We start from the raw sequence: 24,217 nt of genomic DNA on the forward strand, positions 1-24,217 counted from the left end.
GAAGAAAGAACTCCTATGAAGGTCGAAAAAAGGCACTTTAGAGAAACTGCAACTTCCGTCTTCTCCATAGGTACAACAAAGAAAACAGTAAAAAATGAAAGAGAAAAGGAAGTTCAAATCTATATACTCCCTAACAAATCCAGATCTAACGGATGAAAAGGGAGGAACACAAAAAGCTTCTAATCTACTGACTTTAAAGCTATCCATATCCAACGACCACGTATAAAGACTCTTCAGGAAGATTCCAATCAAACGCTGGCAATCTGGAACCAAAACGATTCGTCTTCTCAGATTTTTAAAAAAAAAAAAAAAAAAAAAACAAAAAAGACATTATGAAGGTCATCATTTCAGAGCCACGTGTCATATAGAGAATACGTGCAGAAAGAACGTGTGCTGCCTTTTCACATTCTACGGCGTAGCACCCTGTCAGATGACGTCAGCCATGAAACCTCCAACGCCAGGCTGTGAATACACACAAGTAACAGAGGTTGGAAGTGTGGACGTGTTCGGTCACCAAATCTCTAAAGCCCGAGCAAGATAAAGCTCGGACTTCAGAGACTGGGGGGCTTATGATAAGGAAAGAATAAATAAACCTGAATCAGTTCGGTTTAAACCCAGTTCAACCAAAACGACTAGACCAGTTCGGTTCAAACTTAGTCTGACCAGCTCGGACCAAGTTAGACCAACCAAGTCAAGGTCGGTTGGATAAATACAGAGGTTGAATAATAAGGTAAATCGAATAAGATTCTAGCCAAAGAAACAGTATTCAACCCGGACTTTACTACTCATGTTCGAGTAGGGCTCAAGGACTAAGATTCGAAAAGCAACCTAATTAGGGTTTGAGTCCCACTCAAAATTATACAGAAAAAAGGCTATAAAAGGTATGAGAACACAAGAGAAAGGTACGCTGAATAGAATTATCACTAGTCGTATTATTATTGTTCATTACTTTCTTGCCTTCCTTAGTCGGATTTCTAACTAGATCGTTGGAGGTGAAAACTCGACCTCCCCGGTCGAGCTCATCTGTGCAGGTTTAACTGGCTGAAGGGACGAACAGGATTGTGCAGCAACACTACCTAAAGCCCCATTATAACCTGTTAAAAACCTTTAGATACGTGTGTTTGATTCAATACTTAGTGGTGGAGGCATGATTTATGTGCAAGCATATGGTAAATTATCCTTCTGTGAATGATTTGAGTGAATCCAAATGAGCGGGTATTGGCATGGAACTTAATTTCGGCGAAATATCGCCGAAATTCATTGGTTTCGCCCCCCAGCGAAACGATACCAAGGGGCGAAACGAGATTTGCAGTATATCGCCGGAAAATCGTCAGCGAAAAGTGTCGAAACATCGCCGGAAAATCGCTGATTGTCCAGCGAATCAAAAGAAAATGGCCAGAATTTGATGAAAGAAAGAAGGAGAAGAAAGAAAGAGAAAGAAATCGGGTAGTCCCATTATATCTCCGATCGCCGAAATTTGATGATCCGTGCTCTCTGTTTTGCAAGTAGAACGATGGTTGAGTCACCCATAAACTTCGCCGGAGCCATCGTCCCAAAACACTGAACTTCATCCCTATCCCTGCAACCCATCGTCCCAAAACACTGATCCCGGTCCCTGCAACAAAATGAAGAAGATGCAAAAACTTCAAAAATGGGTTTTGCCTATTTCTTCCATCACACGCAAGTGTCTTTTCAATTTTCATCCCTCAAGTATTAAATGAGTTTCAAACGTTCATCTGTCCATTTGTGTTGTCGCGTAGTTAAAAGTGTTAGTTTTAGATTTAATTTTTAATGTATAAAAAACTGGGAGCCAGACATTTATGATTTCAAATATTTAATAGAAAAAATGACTTGGGACTTGAGCCGAACTGGATAATATTAACTTCACATCAACCGAACTTAGCGACTTCTATAGGCGAAATATCACCGAAATTTCCCGGTTCGCTGGGTAGCGAACCAGGCGAAACGAACGAGATTTCGTTCCATGGGTATTGGATCCTGATGCATCTTAAATCTGATGATTTATTGAAACTAGTTGTTCTCCATGTCGATTGATAAAGTTTAATTGAAATTGTTGATTCTTCGTTGAAATTCAATATATTTTTGAAATCATAGAAGAGAAACTTTTTAAAATAATGTTTGAGGACAAGCAATGGTTTAAATGTGGGGGAATTTGTTAGGTTGCTTAATTGCATTAATATTATATCAAATTCTTTGTATTTTAATAAGATTAATTGGTTGTTTATTTGGATTTTTATTATATGGACATATTAGAGCATTTGGATATCAAGACAAAAAAAAGAGTGGTTTAAAACCGCGATGCCATATTTTTAAATCAAATTAAAGAACCATACCCAAATTAAGATGGAGGATTTGATTACGTCCAAAGTTGGAGATTTGATTTTATTCAAATCTGGAGGATTTTCATAAAATGTCTTAATTCAACAAACAATGATTTCGCTCTCTCTTGCGATCGAACATCTAAGGAAGACATTGAATTGGAAAGTGACTAAATTAGAAACCATTGCATTGACAAAAAAGATAATAAAAACAATCAATAGGCAAGGGAGGAAGAATGGAAACTATTAAATGGGCAAGGAGGAACAAAGGAAACAATTGAATTGAGAAAAATTGCATTGCTAAAGAGAACAATGGAAATGACAACACCGGAATGATGCAAAATTGACAAAATCCTCTATAAGAAAGAAGACATTTATAGAGATTAGAAAACACACACTACAACAAGAAGAGGCCATAGTTATAAGGAAGAGGGCATGGTGTTTTCTTTCATTTCTTTATTCTTCTTGCCATGTCTAACTAATTCCATTTTTTTTTATCAAGATTAATAGAAGTCTGATTTTTGACAATTATGAGACTCTGGGTAAATAGTTTTCTTTAATTCTCGGGTATTTATACATTTTCCATGTTCATTATGTTATTGGATTAATATTTAGACAAGAGGCCTATTGTTTGATGATTACTTCAATAGTTAGTGAGTTCGAATAGTTATTTATTGGTTATTCTAATATAATTGACAAATAGCATCTTTGAGTGTAATCAATGTCCTAGAGAGTTTGCTATGAGGATTTATATCCTAGTTTAAATACAATAGGCTTTTCGGAGTTTACTAACTAGGGATTGGGTCTTCAATATTTGATGCAATTAATAGGCATAACTCAAAGGAGAGATCCAAGGTTATGTTTATTGATTAGGGAAATAACCCAAAGGACGGATCCAAAGGTTATCGAGGAAGTAGGAAAAGATTGGTTGTTGGAGGACTGATCCTCAATGACCACAACCAACTACCCGAAATTAAAGTTTTTGTCTTTGAGTCAATGATCAATTGATAGAATCAATACTGAAAATTAAATCTTGATTGAAAGTTTTTACTATTCTAATTTTCTTATTAATTACTGCATCCATGGTTTGTTTTATTTTTTTTAGTTTCTCGATTCAAAACCCCCCAATTTTTATCAAGGAATAAATTTTCACCATTCTCTGTAGATTCGACCATATTCAGTACTATTACAGATTCAGTTGAGAGAAGGATTAAATTTTCACCCATTAGTAAGTCTCAATTTTTTTTTTGATAAAAATAAGCATTGAATCCATCAAAACTTGGTGTTTTGTGGGGGCCCATGGAGAACAGGGCTTCTTTAATTTATTCATGAGAGAGTGGGTTAGATATGTCCAAGGGAATTAGATTAAGGTTCAGAGGAGGGAACAGACCTTCAACAAAATCTGGGTCTAGAGGGTTTGAAGAAGTGAAAAGGTTTTTCATGAAATTAGCAAAACCACTTGCAATATCCATGGTACGCCTTAAAGTTTGTCCCTCATGTACGAGGGTCATGATTCTCCTTTGATGGCAATGAATTTAAGAACCAAGCTGATAATTACCTGGTATTTTTGTCCCCATCTGATACGTATTTTTCTTTGAATATTTGGAACCAAAACTACTCCTTAGCCCGCAAGGCCCATTGGATTGTGTGGATTTTTGCAAAATTATATCCGAATTTGGGTAATTTAGAGGAGGTGATGTATTGAAATTAAAATTTAACAGGTCAATAACCTCACCTCCAACAATAGCGTTTTTATCAACAGTATCAACCATAGCATAGTCATTCACAGACTTGTTTAAGGATAGAGAAGTCTCATCTATTTTGCTGATGAGATCAACAGTAGGGGGAGAGAGCATTTTTTTTTTTTTTTTGTAGAGATTTTGTAGAGAGAACTCTAGATAAACCTCCCTAGATAAGTTCAATATTAAGCCCTGTAAAGAAAATAGGGTTTCCCAAGTGAGAACCCGTGGCTGAGTCTAGACCCATCACCTCTGAGCAATATTTGGTAAGATGTGTGATTTTCCACATTTGTAACAGAGTATTCTTACCTCATACAGAAGGTCTAGTGGGACCCAAAGTCCCTCACTATTACGAATGGATGTGTTTTGAACCCAACGCTTTTGTTGATATCCAAGGTGATCTTTACTCTGGTTGAGTTTCCAGTCAAGCCAAGCTCAGTCGGATTAATGTGCACTTCAATCACCCTTCCCAGTTTAGCATCTACAGTCTTCACTTGATCCATATTAAGAAGTTCATCATCCATTCCTCTTAATTGGATCCAAACAACAATGGGTGGTAATAATACGTCAGTTCTAAATTCAGGTAAAGGTTTGAGGGATAGGTGAAGTAGTGAGGAGCCCAACCACCAAGGTGACAGAGAGAAGACATGGTTTCTTCTTTCCTCCAAGATAAAAGTAGCTTTGAAAGTATCCATACCAGCATAGAAGACCTGAATAGCTCCCAAAGCAGCCCAAAGTATTGTGAATTTCTTCTCGATTGCTAAGATGGATTCCTGTTGAAATCAAATCGCGTAACCATACATAAGTTTTCCTTCCTCAATCACAGGGGGATGGGAATATCACAGTTCATAACCCAGGTGCTCGAATGGAAAACTTCTTTCCAGGATTTAGCTTTTCCTTTTTTCTTTTTATATGGATGTTGTGAGGAATGAGAGGAGACCGACATCGTTGGAGATTGCTGGTGGAAGGACAATTAGGTATCAAAGAAGGTGAAGTTCTCACCATCTTGAAGAGGGAAGTAGGAGAAGGGTCTATGGAAAACAGTGTTTGCATAGGAAAAAGCAGCAGGAATAAAGTGTGTTGGAGACATGGCAGATGGTTAACAAAAAGTATAAGCAAGTCTTCCAGAAATAGAAATGAATTTGGGTTGGTACACACAGGCTTTGTACAAGCCATAAATGAAAATTGAAAATGCAGCGATTAAGAAGATTTGGGTCTACTTTAGAGGATTATTGCAGGGATTTCGTTTCAGAGTAAGGGATAGCAATGCCTAGGCAGAGGCGCGTGACCAAGAAAGCTAACAGGAGGCAGAGAGGTAGCATCACATCATCCTGCAAAACAAAGGAGATCAGTCTTAAAGAGAAGATAAAATACACATCTTACCGTGGAGGCACCCATCTCAGAATTCGCCCACTGAATGTAGATCTAGAGGGTTAAAGAGGAAAAGAAGCAGAAAAAGAAGCACAGCGATTGTAGAGGCGAAAGAAGAAGAAGACCCATCTTTCTTTCCTTTTTTTCCTTGTTTCTCACATATTTGCTGCAATTTCAGTCTTCGTTTCCTTCTCTTTATTCCTTTCTAGGGGACCATTTTTTTTGGGTCAACAGAGGACGAATTGAGTATAACATTATTATGATGAATTGGTGAATTATCCGAGCAAGCTAAGATTTGAACCAGCCTAGACATATTGCCAATGGATTACCAATCTGTCCCCATTACTTGCTAAGGTGCTGTTAGATGAAGAATCAATTAGAGTTTTATTGATGATCCATCATCACTTCCTGTTGTAGTACCTTACCCTATTAAAAATCAAAACCTAGATATCCCAAACAGTTACACTTCTTTGTCACTTGAAATGAAAATTGTCCTAACCTGTTATTTTTGTTATTAATTCATCTCACAAGACAATAAAAATTTTCACAACCCCAGATTAATCTTCTAGGTTGTTGATTGTCTTTCTCACTTCCCTTTTTATTTCCTAGATGAAATTGGATACAATCATGGGGTTAATATGTATATATTTGAACGTTTCTACCATCGTTTTGTCTTAAATTCCTGAAGAGTAACAAAGTCTGGACTCTAACTCTCATCGGCATCATTGGCAAATGGTACTGTCAATCTTTTATTTGGAAGAGCCTTGTATAACCAAAGATTTGACAATTCCTTTGGCGAAGTTGTGCGGGAGGGCTTGCGACTTGAAATGCTTTTCATCCCTGGCAATTTAATTTGGACCCTAGATACAGCCATTGTGGCGAAGCTACAGAAGATTTTTCACATGTTATTTTTGGTTGCACATTTGCCAAGGCGGCATTGTTTGCTAGTGGCTTAAACTGTATACCTCCTGTAGATGAACCTATTACAGTGTTTCGATGGCTACAACACCTTCCTAAAGTTCTTCCTTCCTGGAAAGACACCAGAGAAGTCTGAGTTCTAGACACACTGCCTCTTCCTTTGCTGGTTTCTATGGGGTGCAAGAAATGATCTAATATTTAAGAAGGAATGTACTGGCGGTTGCCTTTAAATCTGGCGGACGTGTATCAGAGCAGCAAGAAGGTACCGAAACAGATTTGCGAGTTCATGCCGGTAGATGTGTGGAAGATTAACTCAGACACATCTTTTCTTAAGGAGGATATGATTGGTGGCCTTGGCTTCATTGCTAGGAACTCCATTGGTGATATTTCTTTTGCAGTTTCAGAGCCTAAATGGTTTGGCAGCACTTGAAGGAGAGGCACTGGCCTTTCGGTCAACCATGCTCTATGCCTTATAAGAGGATCTGCAGCAAGTACTATTTGAATCGGACTGCATGTCTAGTTTTGGTTCAATGTTGCACGGGACCCTCATGTATCTTGACGATTGTGAAGGATATCCTTGTACGTCTTATTTTTCAAGATGTAATTTTCAGTTTGTTACTAAAGAAGGAAATTTCAATGCAAATTTTCTAGCTCAGAGGTCCCAGTTGATTGCATACACAACGGTCTAGCCAAACTCAACTCCTTGGCTTAGAGAGATTTGATTTCTAGCCTTGGTCCCGCTGGTTGAATAAATGAACTTTCTACAGGGAAAAGAAGAAAAAAAAAGTCTCTACTCTTTCAACTTTCTCATGGAGATGCATGCCATTATACTTGCTTTTAACGACTCAAGGAAATAATACAAATTATATCTCAAGCTGCAAAAAAGTAACACAGGAAAGGCTTTTCTTGGTAAGTACTGAGAGATCTATGCTTACTAGACAGCAATCTTTCTTCCTAAACTAGCAGGACATCATAACTATCATTATGAGGCATCACTTGAATGGATTCTAGCTCAGAAGTTATTTTGTATCATTATCAAGTCTCACTTGTGTTTCCTTGAGTGCTTTTCTTTCAATTGACCCTCCACATGCACCTATAAACATTGTTTCAACTTTGAATTCATTTTCTTGAATTTCTTGTGCAATTTGATTTGGTATACGTATTTATATACCTTAGTATTTGATATACACATTTATGGATCATGTCATAATCTGATCACAAGACAAAAGTTTCAAAGAGATCACCTCTCAGGTATCATGAAAATGCATCCCAGTATATAAAAAAAGAGTGGTTAATTTCAGCTGTACAAGAACCTGGCTTGGTGGATTCCTTGATTTTTCTTACATGAGATAATTGTCTAGAAGTTGGAAAGTATACAGGAGAAGATATGATGAAGGATGGTGGGTTGGAGTCCATAGTTCAGATGCAGGTGATAATTTGGAATACAAGGCTGCAGATCAATCATGACATGCACCCATGTAAATCATGCTATCACAGCCTTATAATGAAGAACTACATATGTTACCTTTCTTTTTTGAATTAAACATGAAATCAATGATGTCTTTAGCAATAGGAAGAGAATTGGGAGAGTTAAATAAATACAAATCAATTGATTTATTTAGATAATCAACTTGAAAAAGCATATATATGTAGGCCCATATGCCACCTACTTAGTAGAACATCAACTGGGCAGTAGGTAACTGATCAAAAACCACAATGGCTAAAAGACAAGAGGTTAAAAATTAACACTTCAAAAAGTACCATTTCAAACAAAAATGTATCGATTAGACTTATTTTTGTTCTTTCTAGTTTAAATGGTCATGTTGAACTGAAAGGAATTGGGGTTTAGTGCAAGTAGGAATCATGACAGAGAATAATGGGATAATAGCCTCTCCAAAGCTCAAACTAGTGGTTTATATTTCCTTAGGGCTGCGTTTGTGCAAGGTGGGGGAGGAAGGGTGGAACATGTGGTCCCGGTGGGGTGAGGGAGAAGGAGGGGTTTGTGGGATGGGTGGTCCCTTTTCTTTCCCACTTTCCCCAATCCCTGGGGTTCGGGGGGGGCGCGGCCACGGACCCCCTCCCAGGTTAGGAGTCTTTTTTTCCCCCTTCCCCCCCCTTCGCCCCCCGAGGAAGAGAAAGAATAGGCGGTTAAGGATCAGAAGGAATCAATAAAGGGTAATTAATAGACTTTTTTGAAAGAAAAAGTAGAAAAGGAGTTCCTAACCGCCGACATTATTTAGTCTGTTTTTGTCTGAATCCTTGTCTGGGATCAATGGTAGCCATCATGGTGCAGCATACGAGACTCTGAAAGTTATCTCTCGATCACAATAACATGGGGCCACATAATAATCACATTTCACTATGAATTTCTATCAATCTTAGCCGCAGGAAACTTTGTACTCATGAACAGGAAAGTTACCACTAAAACACATACATGCGTGTTTCAAGGGTTCTGAAAGAGAAAAAAAAAGAATTTCCTGTAACAAATAGTTTATTTCCAACCTGAAAAAGGACTGAAACTTTCAACGGTAATGAGAAGATCAACATGAACAAACGCCTTCATGAAGAGAAGAATACTTTGTTAGACAATCAACTGCAGCATGTGATGGTTTTCAGTTAAGCTACTGTAGGGTTTTGGAATATTTCTATCAATGTGATGATTCTGGATTAAGCTATATTAGGATAAAAATTTCGTTATGGATAAAGACATGATCTAGAGATCTAGAGAAAAAAGAAGAAGCAGAAAAGAGGGTGAACATGGTTGACTTGTGTCTTTTCATGTCTAGAGGAGAGGAAAAAGGGTGTTAAAGAGGAAAGAGAGAAATGAATGGGTGCAGCAGTGCAGTGTTGCAGCATTTGTTTTCAGTTGAGTTCAAAGAACCTGCTTTGGCTCTGCAATGCCACCCATATAGATTCCCGGACAATACTGAATTTTTTTATCACATACCTCAGTTGTGATCTTCAATTCAGCTGGGTTGGCTTTATCTTCTTCTTCAGGGACAACCATGGTGGATTGAGAGACTTGAGAAGGAAAGTAGCTTTAACAGTCAAGCTCTCTCTTTGTCCTCCTTCTAGCTAGCCTTTTGTTTTTATCCAAGCATTCTCGCTGCCTCGAAAAAGAAATTGTTCCGAACAGTGCACGTGTAACCCAGAATCCGATGTCCATGTCTCCTCCCTCTCTACTCTTGGATCCTCGTTCCTTTCATAAAGAACCCTAACTCTGAAAAATAATGGAACTCAAGCCCATGCCTTGCATGTAAACTTCCTGCCATCTTCCCTACCACAGAAACCTAGATCACGGATGATTAACCATGAAGCCATCATCCTGTCCAATGAACATTGACAGTAATACATATAATAATAATGATAATTTCATGGATAGTTTGGAAAGATTGAAATGGATTTTGAATAAAATGTGTAACACTGATGATGATGAACTTCATGCCTAGATTTCACTAATTTAAAGTGAGCTGCAACATTTCTTTTTCCTCTTAAAGAGGGGAGAGTGGAGGTGGAGTGGAATCATTCAATGAAAACTGAGGCATTCAGACAAAACTAAATATGAGCAAAAGGCAAACATTGAAACACCAAAACAGTCAATTTTTTTGCAGAGCAAGAAGAATTATCAAATAAGTCACCAGAGCTGCAATTTTAAAAAGAAAGAAAAAAGAGAGAAAAGTTAGAAAGAGAAAGAAGAAAAAGCCTATCATTCTTCTCCTTTCTTCTTGCTCTTGTTGTTGCCTTTTCCTGCCCTTCTTCTTCTTCTGCATCTTCTTCTTCTATGCTGTTAAATACATGGAAAAAGTAACAGAGCTACTGTTGTAAAACCAATACTCAAAGAAGAATTCCTTGATTTGTACATAGCTTCTTCAATCCACAGCCATATGATATGAATCATCCCAAATAAAGATCTAACATAAAAGAAGAAGAACTAAAAAGAAAATCTTGGTTTCAAACAACCCAATTTCTCCTCTGATGAGAAGGTGGAGAGGAAGGTGGTAGTTCTTTGTTTGTTGTTAATAAGGAGGGCGACCAGTAGCCCAATATGCCTCAGCTGGTAATTGACTTGGATTGAGAAGATTGGGAGGTAAGCCATGAAAAAGAGGAGCACTTGGGTCTGGCATTAATTGTTGTTGCTGTTGCTGCTGTTGCTGTTGGTGTTGTTGATCTACCATTCCGGGTTCAAGTCCTTCCGGCATTGGAAGCGGCGCCTCCTCCTCTTCAAGAGGTAACCGTTCATATGCAGCATTTCCAAATGAAGCCGCCATAATTACAACCGGCCCAGATGCCAAAAGGGCGCCAACAACTCCGCCGCCGACCACCTGACCTTGCCCACCTGCTAGATATATGGTCAATCCAGTGGCCGCCGGTGGCGCAGGTGGTGGCAAGAAAGAACCAGAAAGAGATAAGATTTCAAATCTCCCATGTAACGTTACAACTGCACCGGGAGCAGCTGGTTGCCGGAGTGTAACGTTAGTAACAGTACCACTACCACTTAGAATACAAACTCCCCGCTGACGGCGGCGGGCGAAGGTGGCGACGCTTTCACCGATATCACAGCCGTTGGCAATTTCAATCACATGGCTTCTTAGGGCATTTGCACTGTCACGAGTTATGATTATTGGGGGTTTGGGTTTGTTCTTGGAACCTGCAGGTCTACCTCTAGGTCTCCTTGTCATCTCTCCTTCTCCACCACCACCTGTGTTGGTACTAAGAACCATTTCTCTTCCTTCGTTGTTGTTGTCATCGATGTTATTTCCATTGTTATCATCGCGATCGCGCTTCTTACCTTTGTTTAAGCCACTGCTTCCGCTGTTTTCTTCTTCAGAATTCTGCTGCTGCTGCTGCTGTTGGTGGTGGTATTGGTGTTGTTGCTGCTGTTGCTGGAGGTGAGGGTGGGGATGGTGTAGATGGAGATTTCTTGCGTGGAAAGGAGGTGGAAGAGAATGTCCATGTGCTGAGGCTGTTACTTGATCCATCCTTTTGTTCTTCCTTCTTCTTCTTCTTCAAGATCTTTTCCTCTTCATACAAGATGCTAGCAAACCCAGGGAAGAAATTGAAAGAAAGAGCCACCGACTTAGAGGGTTTCTGGGTATCACTCCTGCTCTTTTTTGCTATGCTTTTGTTTTGAATTGGGTTTCTAGGATGAATCAATTGCTGCAATCTTTGAGCGGAGAAGGTGAAACTAGGTGGTTTTGGCAGAAAAAAGGGATCAATTTTGTAGCTGAACCATCCATGTTTGTTCTTCTAAGCTAAGCTCTTCATGACATGGTTGTTAAGCTTTGGAGGGAGGTCCCCTTAGTCGCTGTTGTTGAAGGTTTGGGAGAAAGAGATGAAAGGGGTAGAAGGAGAGAGAGATGATGAGCTATTGGGTCAATGTTGGGTTAGGGTTAGATCAAGAAAACGGATCGATGATGGTTTTGGTTTCGGTAAGACAGCGTGCGCATGGGCGGTGGATGGGGCCCACCTTCTCTCTCTCTTCCCCGCTCTATATAAAAACTATATCACATTCATCTCTTTCTACTACCCTGGACTACTTCCAACCTCCCATCTTCTACCCTTCCTCGTTTCTTTTTCTTCTTCTTCTTCCTTTGAACGATGCTATGCTATTCTGCAATGCATGGATTCTTTAAGAAACCAAATCAAACTCATGTCTCTCGTCTGCAGTTAATTCTTAAAGGGTCGTCTTGATTTGATCACCCATGATCGGACAAAATCAACAATAAACTGTCCAAACACTGTAATAATACATGAACTGTGTAACTAATCCTACTTATAAGCGAGATGATAAAAGCTTGAATAGAGACCTGGGTTTCAAGAACTGTTTCGCATCTCCCTCGAAGTAATAGCCGCTAATTTCCAGTCTAGCTTCTCCTTTCCTCTTTTCTATATCGCAGGTTTCTCCCCGGTCAATCTTGAATCTAATTTGTGCTTTGAAGTAGAAGAGATAAGAAGTAAATAAAAGCAGAAAAGAAAAACAAATCGAGCTCGATCTGGGTTATCTTCTTTGCTGAAGATGGAAATAAGCAAGAAACACTGCATTTCAGAGAGAATGAGAGAGAGAGAGAGAGAGAGAGAGAGAGAGGAGCGCCCGAGAATCTAGCCGGTCATGAGGAGTTTGGAGTCTTTGGACAAGCACTGACCTCATTGTAAGGGTCCGTTTGGCTCGAGTTCCCATGGAAGGCCATGCCGCCATGGCCATGACTCCATGACCTCATTAGCGCTCTCTCTTTCTCTCTCTCTGTCTCTCTCGTGCCTGCATACCACATCACGCGCTCACATACGTGTCAGCATTGACGTTGGTGGGTCCACACGCTTACAGTTGACAAGTGTCATCTTCCCCTCGTTTCCTTCCTTGTTGAGCGGACCGTTTTTGGCGATCAGATTGTGTAATTAATTCGACAGAAGTTTCAACTCAGAGTGACTCATGGACCATAACTCCATGTCCGGACCCGGTTCATTGAATAGAAATAGAACGACTCAAAAACAAGCGGTTCAGAACTGGGGCCCACGTTATCGAGATTTCTTAATGGCTGCGTGGAACTGATGGGTGGGCCTGACAGGGTTTGATGGACGATCACAATTCACAACCATGGAATTGGATCACATGTGTGCCAGTTGTCCAAGTCCAGATCATAAAATGGGTCTTGAATCTTCATACACAAACAATAAAAAAAAGGAAAGTAGTACATATAGAAGGTCGAGGTAATTTGTGGTGCGCACAAACAATCATGCGCACGTGCAAGGGGTCACAAGGATTGAGATGTGCCGTATGCGCATTGCGCACTCTTAATTGGACCATTTGAGCTTTCCGGCTTTCGCGTTGCTTTCACATGAGAAGTACAGATTTCCTTCCCTGATTGCGACTTGCAATGGACTTATGGTTATGGACGTACCGTCATTCTAATGACGAAAATGCCCCTCTAACATTATTGACGTGATTTTTTTTGTTACGTCTTTCGGTCTGATCATATGAAAATACAATTTTCTTTTCTTCCACACGGTTCAAACCACATAAGCAAATTGATAATATCGAACCGGACTCAGCTTGTGACTAGACCTGTAAATGGATAGCCAAAATCCGCCTCCGAATTCGCATTCGTTTAAGGAATATCCGTATTCGAAAATTTTTCTTGACGGAAAATATCCGTATCCGTCCGTTAAACAACCGGATTCGGATTCGAATAATTGCTTATCAGATCAAATAATATTCGGATAAACTTTTATCTGGATAGAGTAAAATATTTAACATTTTTCTTTAAAAATAGATGATAATCGGATTTGGATACCGGTAATCGGATTCGGATAGTGGTATTCGGTAATTGAAAATTAGAAATTTATAATAAAAATGTAAAAAAGTGACAATTATCAATCAATAATTGAATATTTTATCGGATCGGATTATTATCAGATATCCGATAAAGTTTCGGATTCAGATTCGGATGCATTCTCTAAATTTTTGCCGGATTCGGATTCGGATTCGGATAACGGATTTGGTAATAGGATTCGGATTTGATAACTGGTGTATCCGAGCTGAATCCGGTCCGCTTACAAGCCTACTTGTGACACCTGGTCCAGCCATCCAGTACTCGAAGGTCCCAAAGCTGCATGTTTGAGCCAACACCATTGGTGGTTAGTCTAGTATTTTCAGCATTCGATATTGGAAAAAAATGTGAGGATTTCAAAGTTTCAATCCCATTTTCCTTGTCACTTGCCTTTTGTTGTTTTTATTTTCGTCATCATCAAATTAGTCATAAGGACCGGGAGTTTTTAAGCTCAGAAGATGAGAATGTGAAAAGGGCAAAAAAATGCGTACGAACGTAGGCTCAAATCCAAAATGTCTTTGATTTTAGAGTCTAAAAATAAGAGGTTGACATTATCATGCCAGGAGCACGACCACATAACTAAATTAGAAAAAAAAGAAAATTCATGTGGTCCTATTTGAACAAATTAACCTATAGTGTTGCTAGTATTGATTCGTTTTCACGTCCTTTTACATAATGAGTCGTGGGGTTCACATATATTCTTTAAGTCAAACGAATGTGGTCCCTATTGGACGAGTCTTATTAATTAAATCCTTTCCGTTTATTAGTTTGCTTTCGAACCTCTTCTCTATGACAAATTTCAAAAACAATCTTTTAAACTACCTTATTTTCCATCCTTGTGTGCACCATTTGTTTGAGTAATATTAATAAAAATAATCAGCAAATTATCAACATGTAATGGCTAAGGAGGAATAATTAGAAAATAATTAGTAATTTTGAAAATTTTATTTTATCTTCAACTTAATTTTTTTTGCAAATTACTTATTAACTGAAAGCAATTCAAAGAAAGTTATAAATTGTAAGCACATCTATGGATTTATCATGGAAACAACATTAATATTGAGCAACTATTAAATTTGTTGTTATCGTGTATTTACAGAATATACTTACAAAAATCTTATCCACTTATTTATTAGCTTAAAAAAACCACCCCATTTGAGCTGGCACTTGCTTTTTAGTGGCGGTTTTAGCCACTAAATATCATTATTGTGGCCGTTTTCATAATCGCCCTTTGTCCTTTCTGCTTTTTCTTGTAGTGAGGGCACTTGCTTTTTTTTTTGTTTTTTTTTTATCTTATTTATATCTTATGACAACATTTTCTGTATATTATTTTTAACTTTGATATGTCTAAGTCATGTGATTCTTGGATAATCAACTTAAATATCATCCCTATGCAAAAAAAAAACTTAATTTAGTACATATCTCTACTGTTATACATAAATAGACATATGATATGATTTTGGCCAAAAAAAAGCATATGATATGATTGTTAAAGTTACCAAACAATCATGCAAAATTAGAATATTTATGAACATGCGTGTATTATCTTGAAATGTAATAAACATAAAATATTTACTTATTTTTCATGGGTCTTTCCCAATCCTCTCTCATTTCATTAAAAAAATTACTATTGGAGTTATTTTAACTCTAATTAAGGTACTTTTAGTACCATTACCAAAAAAGAAAAGTACTCTCCTTTACCAAAAAAAAACATGAAAAGGTACTTCTAGTACTCTTAAGTGTCCTTTCAATTTTATATATGGTAAAGTACAATTAATTAAATAGTCTGAGGTGAATTATTATGCTTACTTAACATTAATCATATATATTTTTTCTGTTGGAAATTCAGGATAATTTTTCTCTATTCTTTTCTTTGAGAACAAATGGTATTAATTAAATAATAATACAATGTGAATTGAAAATTCTTTATATCCTTAACGTGTCAGAATGCACCCTTTAGTGCCCAAAAAGAGAAGAAAGATTGTACTCAAAAGGGTGTGATATTTTTAACTTGGAAGTCGAATTGGATTCTGAACACCCTTCCTGATCTGGGCTGTTACTCGTTTGCTCTGAAAGGACCAATCAAAGTTGCCCAATTGATCAACCCTAGCATTCATTTATGAAATCGAGAACTATTAAAGACCTGGTGGCCAAGCCAAATGGTGGAGAAAATTTTAGCCATCCAAATTCCCCATTTGGCTTTGGAGGATCGTTTTATTTGGCTCTGGACTTCATCTGGGAATTTCACTGTGAGGTTTGCTTACAACATGGCATGTGCTCCCAAGAATAGTTACAAAGATCCTTCGTGTTCTACTTGGCGACTCCTTTGGAGATTGCACCCATTTTCTATGGAAACTGCTACATCACAAACTCCCCACGGCTAACCTACTCGTCGCACGCGGATGCTCCATACCTTCATCTTGTTTATTCTGTGGAAATCAGGAGACATCACCCGATCATATCTTCATTCACTGCCAGTATGCGAATAAAGTCTGGAATGATATGCAATTTTCGTCTCTGTTCAATGCTAGCTCGATTATAGATGTGGTTCAACAATGTATTTCTCAGCACTGAAAAGCGATGATGAAGAAAAGATAATCAATACTCTCCTCGCCTTATGGCTTCTTTGGAAATCTTACACAGTCATATTGCAACAACCACTTCTATCCAACCAGTCCGGCTTAGTTTCCAGATATGGAAGGGACTGCAGTATTACCATTCTTTTAAGTCTCGAAAGCTCGAGCCTTCTACTACTTATGGAGTCATCATATGGGTACCCCCTCTTCCCCACCTTACAAAAATTAATGTTGATGGATATTTATTTAAGGAGAAGAGACTCGCGGTATATGGTGGCATTGCTAGGAATCATATGGGCAAGATTCTCTTTGCCTTTGGACATGAAACAACATCCCAAGATATCCTTACCCTGGAGGCACTAGCAATGAGGCAGGCTATGTTATGGGCTAAGGTTTCAATCTGCCTAAAATAACTATGGAGAGTGATAACCAAGCATTAATTACTATCAATCAAAAGCGCCCCCAAGAGGCACCTTGGAAACTTTTTCCACTCATATTGGACATCAGAAGTCTGGCAGCAACTTTTGATTATGTATCCTTCAACCATGTTCCAAGGGAAGCAAACTTCGTAGCAGATGCTTTGGCAAAAGAGGAAGTGTTAACGCAAGAAGCCTTTTTATATGTACACACACCCCCTTCTTATGTTCGGCAATTTATGTTATTTGATGTTCTATCTATAGGTTGTAATCATGGTTTTTCCTTACAACAAAGTTTTCTAGCTCTTACCAAAAAAAAAAAAAGAAGTGATATTTTTAACTTGACTTAAATTTTTTTTCCCCGTTTAATACAATTTTAAAATAACTTACTTTTGATATAGACTTAATGGAGTTATTTTTAATCATTTACTTTGAGAGCTAGAAGGATACCCACTAGGTCTAAAGGAGGATTTGGAAAGAATGTCAAAATATCTGAATGCATCAGTAGGACTTTTGCCATCCAATCGACAGTAAGTTGGCTTCTTAATTTGTCGGTGTTTGCACCCATTTGCAAAATCTTTTGAACCATACTTTTGATATCCATAACAATCCTCACATATATATATTTGGAGGAAAAGAGACCAGAACAACTTGTCTTTGCCGAATCGACTCCATTATAAAATATTATGTTAGAACAAACACTACGAAATAGCAAATCGAAAAAGAAATAAAAACAAAAACAAAAACAAGAACGCACAGAGACTTAACGTGGTTCACACACCGATGTGATATGCTATATCCACGGTTGAAGAAGAAGAGTTTTTCCACTATGTAGAAAAGAACAGAAGGAGATCCCACAACTAATCGCTAAGAACGACATTATAAAAACTCTCACCCAAAACCCTAATTGAAAATCCCAAATATCTCAATAATGTGGCAAGTGAACATAAGATACATATATATAGATTCCAATTGTGTAAATGGGTCAACCCATTGGGTTGGGTTGTACTGTATCGCGGGGCTCCGCCCCAACACCCCGTCCACAGAAACTCTGCAAATAGGTTATTCAGTTCGCCCACCAAAATATATTGGTGCAAATCTATCTTCCAGATCGGGTACAAGAATTCGGGTCAAAACATAACAAATCTCTACCTTGCCTTGAATTCTCCCACAAAGATGAATAATCTTCATCTTCTCCAAAAGCCTCTTCATGGGCTAAGCTCTAATGCGAGCAACTCCAATCAAGTCCAAGCAATGCTTGAACTTGCCAGTACATAATGGCTTTGTCAAGATATTAGTTGGATTGTCTTCAGTACCAATCTGCAATACCTAGATATTGTCTTCAACAACTATTTCTCTAACATAGTGATACCGAACATCAATATGCTTCATCCTCTCATGATACATTTGATCTTTAGTTAAGTGCATATCACTTTGGCTATCACAATGGACAACAGTCACCTCCTAAACCAAGTTGAGTTCTCCAAACAAGCCTCTAAGTCAAATAGATTCTTTAATTGCTTCAGTCACTGCTATATATTCTACTTCTGTAGTAGATAATGAAACTGTAGTCTATAAAGCGGTTTTTCAACTGATCGCCACAACCTCCCAAAGTAAACATATATCCTTTGAGTGACATCGTTTTATCAAGATCACCTGCATAATCTGAGTCAATATAACTTGTCAACTTGTTACCATTCCTCCCAAACTCCAAACACACACCAGATGTCCCCTACATATGCCTAAGTATCTATTTCACTACTTCCCAATGAGTTTTACTTAAATATGATAAATATCTACTCACCACACTAACTGCCTGGAACATGTCAGGTTGAGTGAACACCATATCATACATAATGGAACCAACTGTACTAGAATATGAAACACGTGATATATAATTTACCTCTTCATTTATCTAAGGGGATAGAGCAGCTGAACGCCTAAAATTAGATGCAATTGGAGTACTGAAATATTTTGCATATTTCATGCTAAAACGCTCTAACACCTTCTCTATATATTATTTGAGATAGCCATAGCTTCCCTGTCTTTTCTATCCCTCTTGATTTCCATACCAAGAATCTTTCCTGTAGCCTCCAAGTCTTTCATCTCAAATTCAGTGCTTAACTGTTGCGTCAACCTGATGATCTCATCCATATCTTTAGCATCAATCAACATCTTGGCGACATATAATAGAAACTATATGAATGAACCATCAAAAAGGCTTCTAAAATATACACATCAATCATACTTACACTTACTGTAACCCAAAGTAACCATGACATAATCAAACATTTTATACCACTGTTTAAGAGATTGTTTCAAATCATATAGGGACTTTTTTAACAAACAAACATGGTCATCATTTTCTTCTATAATAAAACCCTCAAGCTGATGCATGTAAATATGCTCTTCTAATTCACCATGTAAGAATACAATTTTCACATCAAGTTGCTCTATATTCACATCAATTTGCTCTAACTCCAAATTATGCATAACAATAAAAGCAAGCAAAATACGAATGAAACTATGCTTAACAACAGATGAAAACACATCATTAAAGTCAACACCGTGTACCTGACTATAATTTGCAATCAATCGTGCCTTATATTTAGCATCTCTATCACTTGTAGTGGATTCTTTCTTCTTGTAGACCCATTTACAACCAACAATCTTCTTCTCTCTAGGTAGCTTGACAAGCTATCGTATTTAATTTTTATGAAGAGACTCAATCTCCTCATTCATGACCAACAACCACTTTGAAGAATCAACTGAAGAAATAGCTTTTGAATATGGTGCAAGTTCACTATATCAATTGTTTCTACAGTAGACAATGCATAAGCAACAATTCCAGCATATCCATATTTTTTTAGTAGTCTAATGTTCTTCCTTGGCCTATTTTGGCAATGTTATACTCTTCTTCTTGATTCTTTGGAGCACCTTCTTTTTTAGTAAGAATGGGCGGCTGAACTGAGATTGACTATGTTTTCTTTGTAGATGGATCATACACTTCAAACTGCACCTTCTCCCTAGAATTTGTTTGATTTTCATCACTGTAAATATGAGTTTCTTTTCTAAGATTTAACATTATAAACTTATCAAAAGTTACATCTCTACTAGTAATAAATTTAGGATTATGTGGATCAGGACACCATAACTTGAATCCCATAACTCTATATCCATATCTAAGAAAAATGCACTTCTTAGCTTTAGGTTCCAACTTCCCATCATTCACATGTGCATAAATAGGAAATCCAAATACTTTTAAGTTACTGTAATCAGCAGGTTTACCTGACCATAGAGTTTTGCATATACTAGTTGTGCAGGGAGACCTATTCACCAACCATGCTGCTGTGTTTACTGATCCACCTAAAACTCCTTGCCTAATCTTTTATTTGACAACATGCACCTGCTTGCCTTCTGTAACAAGGTTTCGTTCATACGCTTTGCAACTCCATTCTACTGAGGTGTCTTCACAACTGCATGGTATCTTGCAATTCACTCATTCCTACAGAATTCATTAAAGTCTGCTTCACAGAATTCTAGGCCATTGTCTGTTCTCAATATTTTAATTTGCTTCTATTGTGTGAAAGTAACAAATACTTCATTTTTGTGCTTCAAGATGTAAACCCGGACCTTCCTAGAATAATCATCGATAAAGGTAAGTAAATAGTTAACACCAACTCACTTTGAATGAACCTTGGATGACCTTCACAAATCTGAATGAATGTAGTCTAGAGTTTCTTTGGTCCTGTGAATAGCAATACTGAAACTGACTCTCTTCTGCTTCCCGAACACACAATGCTCACAAAACTCCATTTTTCCTATACTCTGACCACACAATAGACCCCTTCTGCTTAATGCAACCATATCTCTTTCACTCATATGGCCTAATCGTATGTGCCATAATTTTGTGGTATCTAAATCAGAAACTGATGAAGCTGCTACAATAGATTTAGTGACTATAGTACCCTGAAAGACATACAAATTACCAACCTTCTTTCCTTTCATTAATAAAAGGGCACCTTTATTGACCTTCATGACTCCAACTTCACCTGCGTATTTGCACCCGTTTGTATCAAAGGTGCTTAAACTAATGAGATTTTTCTTCAACTTAGGAACATGCCAGACATTAGTTAGAGTTTTGATAATACCATCATGCATCTAAATTCTGATATTTTCCCTCCCAACTATATTACAAGGATAATTATTCTCCATAAACATAACTCCACTTCAAAAAGATTCGTAAGTAGAAAACCACTCACGAGTAAGGCACAGATGGTGGGAACACCCAGAATCAATGATCTATTTTTCTTGTGATCTAACTCTTGTCATCAAACACCAATAGCATCTCATAATCACTCCTATCTTCAGCAACACTAGCCTCTCCGAGGTTTTCTTTCTTTGGTTGATTGGCAATACCACTTTCTTTTTATTTGTTGTGAAGTTTGTAGCATTCAAATCTGATATGCCCATTTTTCTTGTAGTAATTACAGGTTAAGTTTTTGTTAGTTGATTTTGACTTAGACTTATTCTTGTCATTGTTCGAATTTTTCTTAGTAGTTTTACCCCTAATTGTCAAACCAACACTCTTAGATTTGGTTGATGTCAATTTATCATCAATTTTCTGTTTACTCAGAAGATTCATTTTGACATCTGCAACTGAATTGTCTCTCTGCCATAGATCATGGTGTCTCTAAAGTATTTGCATGACGGAGGCAATGAACATAACAATAATAATGCTAAATCTTCATCCTCAATTTTAACATCTATCTTTTGCAGATCAGTAACGATAGAGTTAAAAGTAGCAATATGAGATTTGAGAGAAATATCTTTTCCCATAGAAAAAGTATATAATTGTTGTTTTAACCTCAACTTGTTAGTGAGACATTTTATGAGGTAAAAACTTTTCAACACCAACCACAATATTCTATTACTGTCTTCGAGAGAGAACTTGCAGAACCTCTTTCGATAGGTATAATTGAATTGCGGTGAGGGCTTGATCATCTATCTCATTCCAATTTTCTTGAGACATAGCCTCAGGTTTATTCATTTTTCCAAATATGGCTTTCTTCACTCCTTGCGGAGTAAGAACCGCCAACATCCGAACTTGCCATAAACTAAAATTGATGCTTCCGTAAAATTTTTCAATATTGTATTTCGTTGATGAAGAAGTCATGGATGTATAGATAAAAAATAATCAAGAACTCTGATACCAGTTTGTCAGAATAAATACCACGAAATAGCAAATTGAAAAAGAAACAAAAACGAAAACACAAAAAGATTTAACGTATTTCATACATCGATATGGTATGCTACGTCCATGGGCTAAGAATAAGAGTTTCTCTACTATGTAGAAGAAGAATAGAAGGAGATTTTACAACCAATCATTAAAAACGACGTTACAAGAATCTCACTTAAAACCTTAATCGAAAATCTCAAATCTCTCAATAATGTGGTAGGCAAACATAAGATACATATATATAGACTCCAATCGTGTAAACCTTACTGCCGCTCTGCAACATCTTCAGGTCGTGGAAAGCTTGAGGCGGAGAGGTTCGCCTGAATCTGCGTAGTCTCTCCGCCTCCCCTATTTCTCTTCCATTCCTCCGATCTCCCCTACTTCTCTTCTACTCCTCCGATCTCCTCTCGGTCTTAGATCTCCTCTCCACCTCCCGCCCCTGTTTCACTCATCCGTCTCCTATTCCGCCTCTCCATCTCCGATCTCCTCTTCCACCTCTCCGGTCTCCGCCTCCCGCCTCTCTGGTCTCTTCCACCACTCGTCTCTCTGTCTTCGATCTCCGCCTCCCGCCTTTGCTCTCCGTCTCCTCTTCCGCCTCTCCGATCTTCCTCTCCTCTTCCTCCTCTCTGTCACCTATCTCCTCCTTCTCCGCCTCTTGCTTTTTGATCGGACACCCAGATGTGTAGTTTTTGGCTTCGATCTGTTTTGTTTTTCCGGCCATTCTCTCTCCTTGGTTGCAGTACTTCTTTTTCCCTTTCTTCAGTTTTAAATAACGAATAATTTCTTTGGTTGCAGTGATTGTTGGTGAACACCGTCGAGAAACTCCAAATTTGGATACAATTCTTTCTGCTGCAAGCTTGAACGCCTTTACGGCAGCGCCGGATGGCAGGTCTGACCCTCCTCCGCACCTTTGATGTTATCAGTGCGACAACCGAACGACTTTTGTGTCCGCCCTTGAGACGTGCTGTTTGTCTGCCCTTAAGGCGTGTTATGTGTCCGCCTTTGAGGCGTGTATTTTGTTCCCCTATGTGGGTGCTAGTGCTTATTTGGTGCTGTATTTATTGCAGCGTTATTTCTAAGGGTATATTGGGCTTGACCCATCCCTTACTCAGGATGACCCTGTCTATTGCATGTATGACAGTTTGGTCGCTTTCTGCTCTTTGGTTCGATGAGAACCTTGTGTTTTCATGCATGTGTCTGTCTGTACTTTTCTTTCTTTAATGAATGAAGTACATTTTACCAAAAACAAAAAAAAAATCGTGTAAACACCCCCCCCCCCCTTTAATGTTGACTTTGATTGCCGTGATTTCTTTCTATTTCTTGATTTTTGATTTTTTGGTTTTTTTTTTCTTTGTTTTTCTCTTCCCTCCTTTTTCTTTTTTCTTTTTGGTTTTGCTTTATTTCTTTTATTTCTGTCTATTTCATTTTTTTCCTTTTGTTGGTCCTTTCTTCCTTTTGGTCGTCTTTCTTGTCCTTACTTTACTCTTTTTTTTCTCTTGTTTCTCTACTTTTCTGCCTTGGAGCGTGATTCCTATCCTCTCCTTCCTCTCAGCATCTCTTGATTTCTTCATCGTTTCTCTTTGGTTGGTATTCAATTCCTTCTTCTTTATTCATTCTTTCTTCTCTCTTCGTTTCGATCATGAGAGGTATTACCTCTTAATACCTCTTCTTTAATTCTTTTAACCCTAAAGTGATCCCCTAATTCACTCTTGTCTTCCATTCATGATCCTTAATTTATTCCACCAGCTCTTAATGATACTTTCCCTAATTTCCTACCTATCTTTATTATTGTGGGGGTCTCATATTATTCCATCCTTCCCTTGTGTCCTCATGTTGAGAGTTGATCCTTGTTTTTCTTTGCTTGCACCCTTTTATTTTCTATTAATTCATTGGACTCTCCCCAAACCTTTCTTGTTGTATTTCCCTGGTTCTTTTTCTCCTGTCTTTTGGGTCCTTCTTTTAGTAAATCCCTATTGTATGATTTGATTTGTTTCCTTCACTTTATTGAGAACCTTATTTTCTCTCATTAGTAGACCCTTCCTAATTCCATCCTTTATTTTGTACTAATGGTATTCCTTTATCTATCTTGGGTTGTTTTTGTGAGTTAATTTGGTACTCTCTAGGGTAACCAACTCTTATGAGTAACCATATTGCCCTTTGTTCTTTTTCTTGAAACTCCCACACCTTTTTGTTTGCTTCTTGTTTCTCTTTCCCTTGGGTGATATTTGTGTTACCTCTTGATCACTATATTTTATTCATTCCATTTTAACCTAATTGATTTCTAATTATTCTTT

General features: G+C 37.9%; 1 pseudogene; it reads right to left on the reverse strand.

The window, feature by feature from the left end:
* Nucleotides 1–8,499: 8,499 nt before the first annotated feature.
* Nucleotides 8,500–12,438, reverse strand: LOC149029649 (AT-hook motif nuclear-localized protein 18 pseudogene; annotated as a pseudogene).
* Between the last annotated feature and the right edge of the window lie 11,779 nt (nucleotides 12,439–24,217).

This window comes from Hakea prostrata, chromosome 1 (assembly GCF_041222555.1).
Source record: "Hakea prostrata isolate BN-2017 chromosome 1, UWA_Hpros_2, whole genome shotgun sequence".
Lineage (NCBI taxonomy): Eukaryota > Viridiplantae > Streptophyta > Magnoliopsida > Proteales > Proteaceae > Hakea > Hakea prostrata.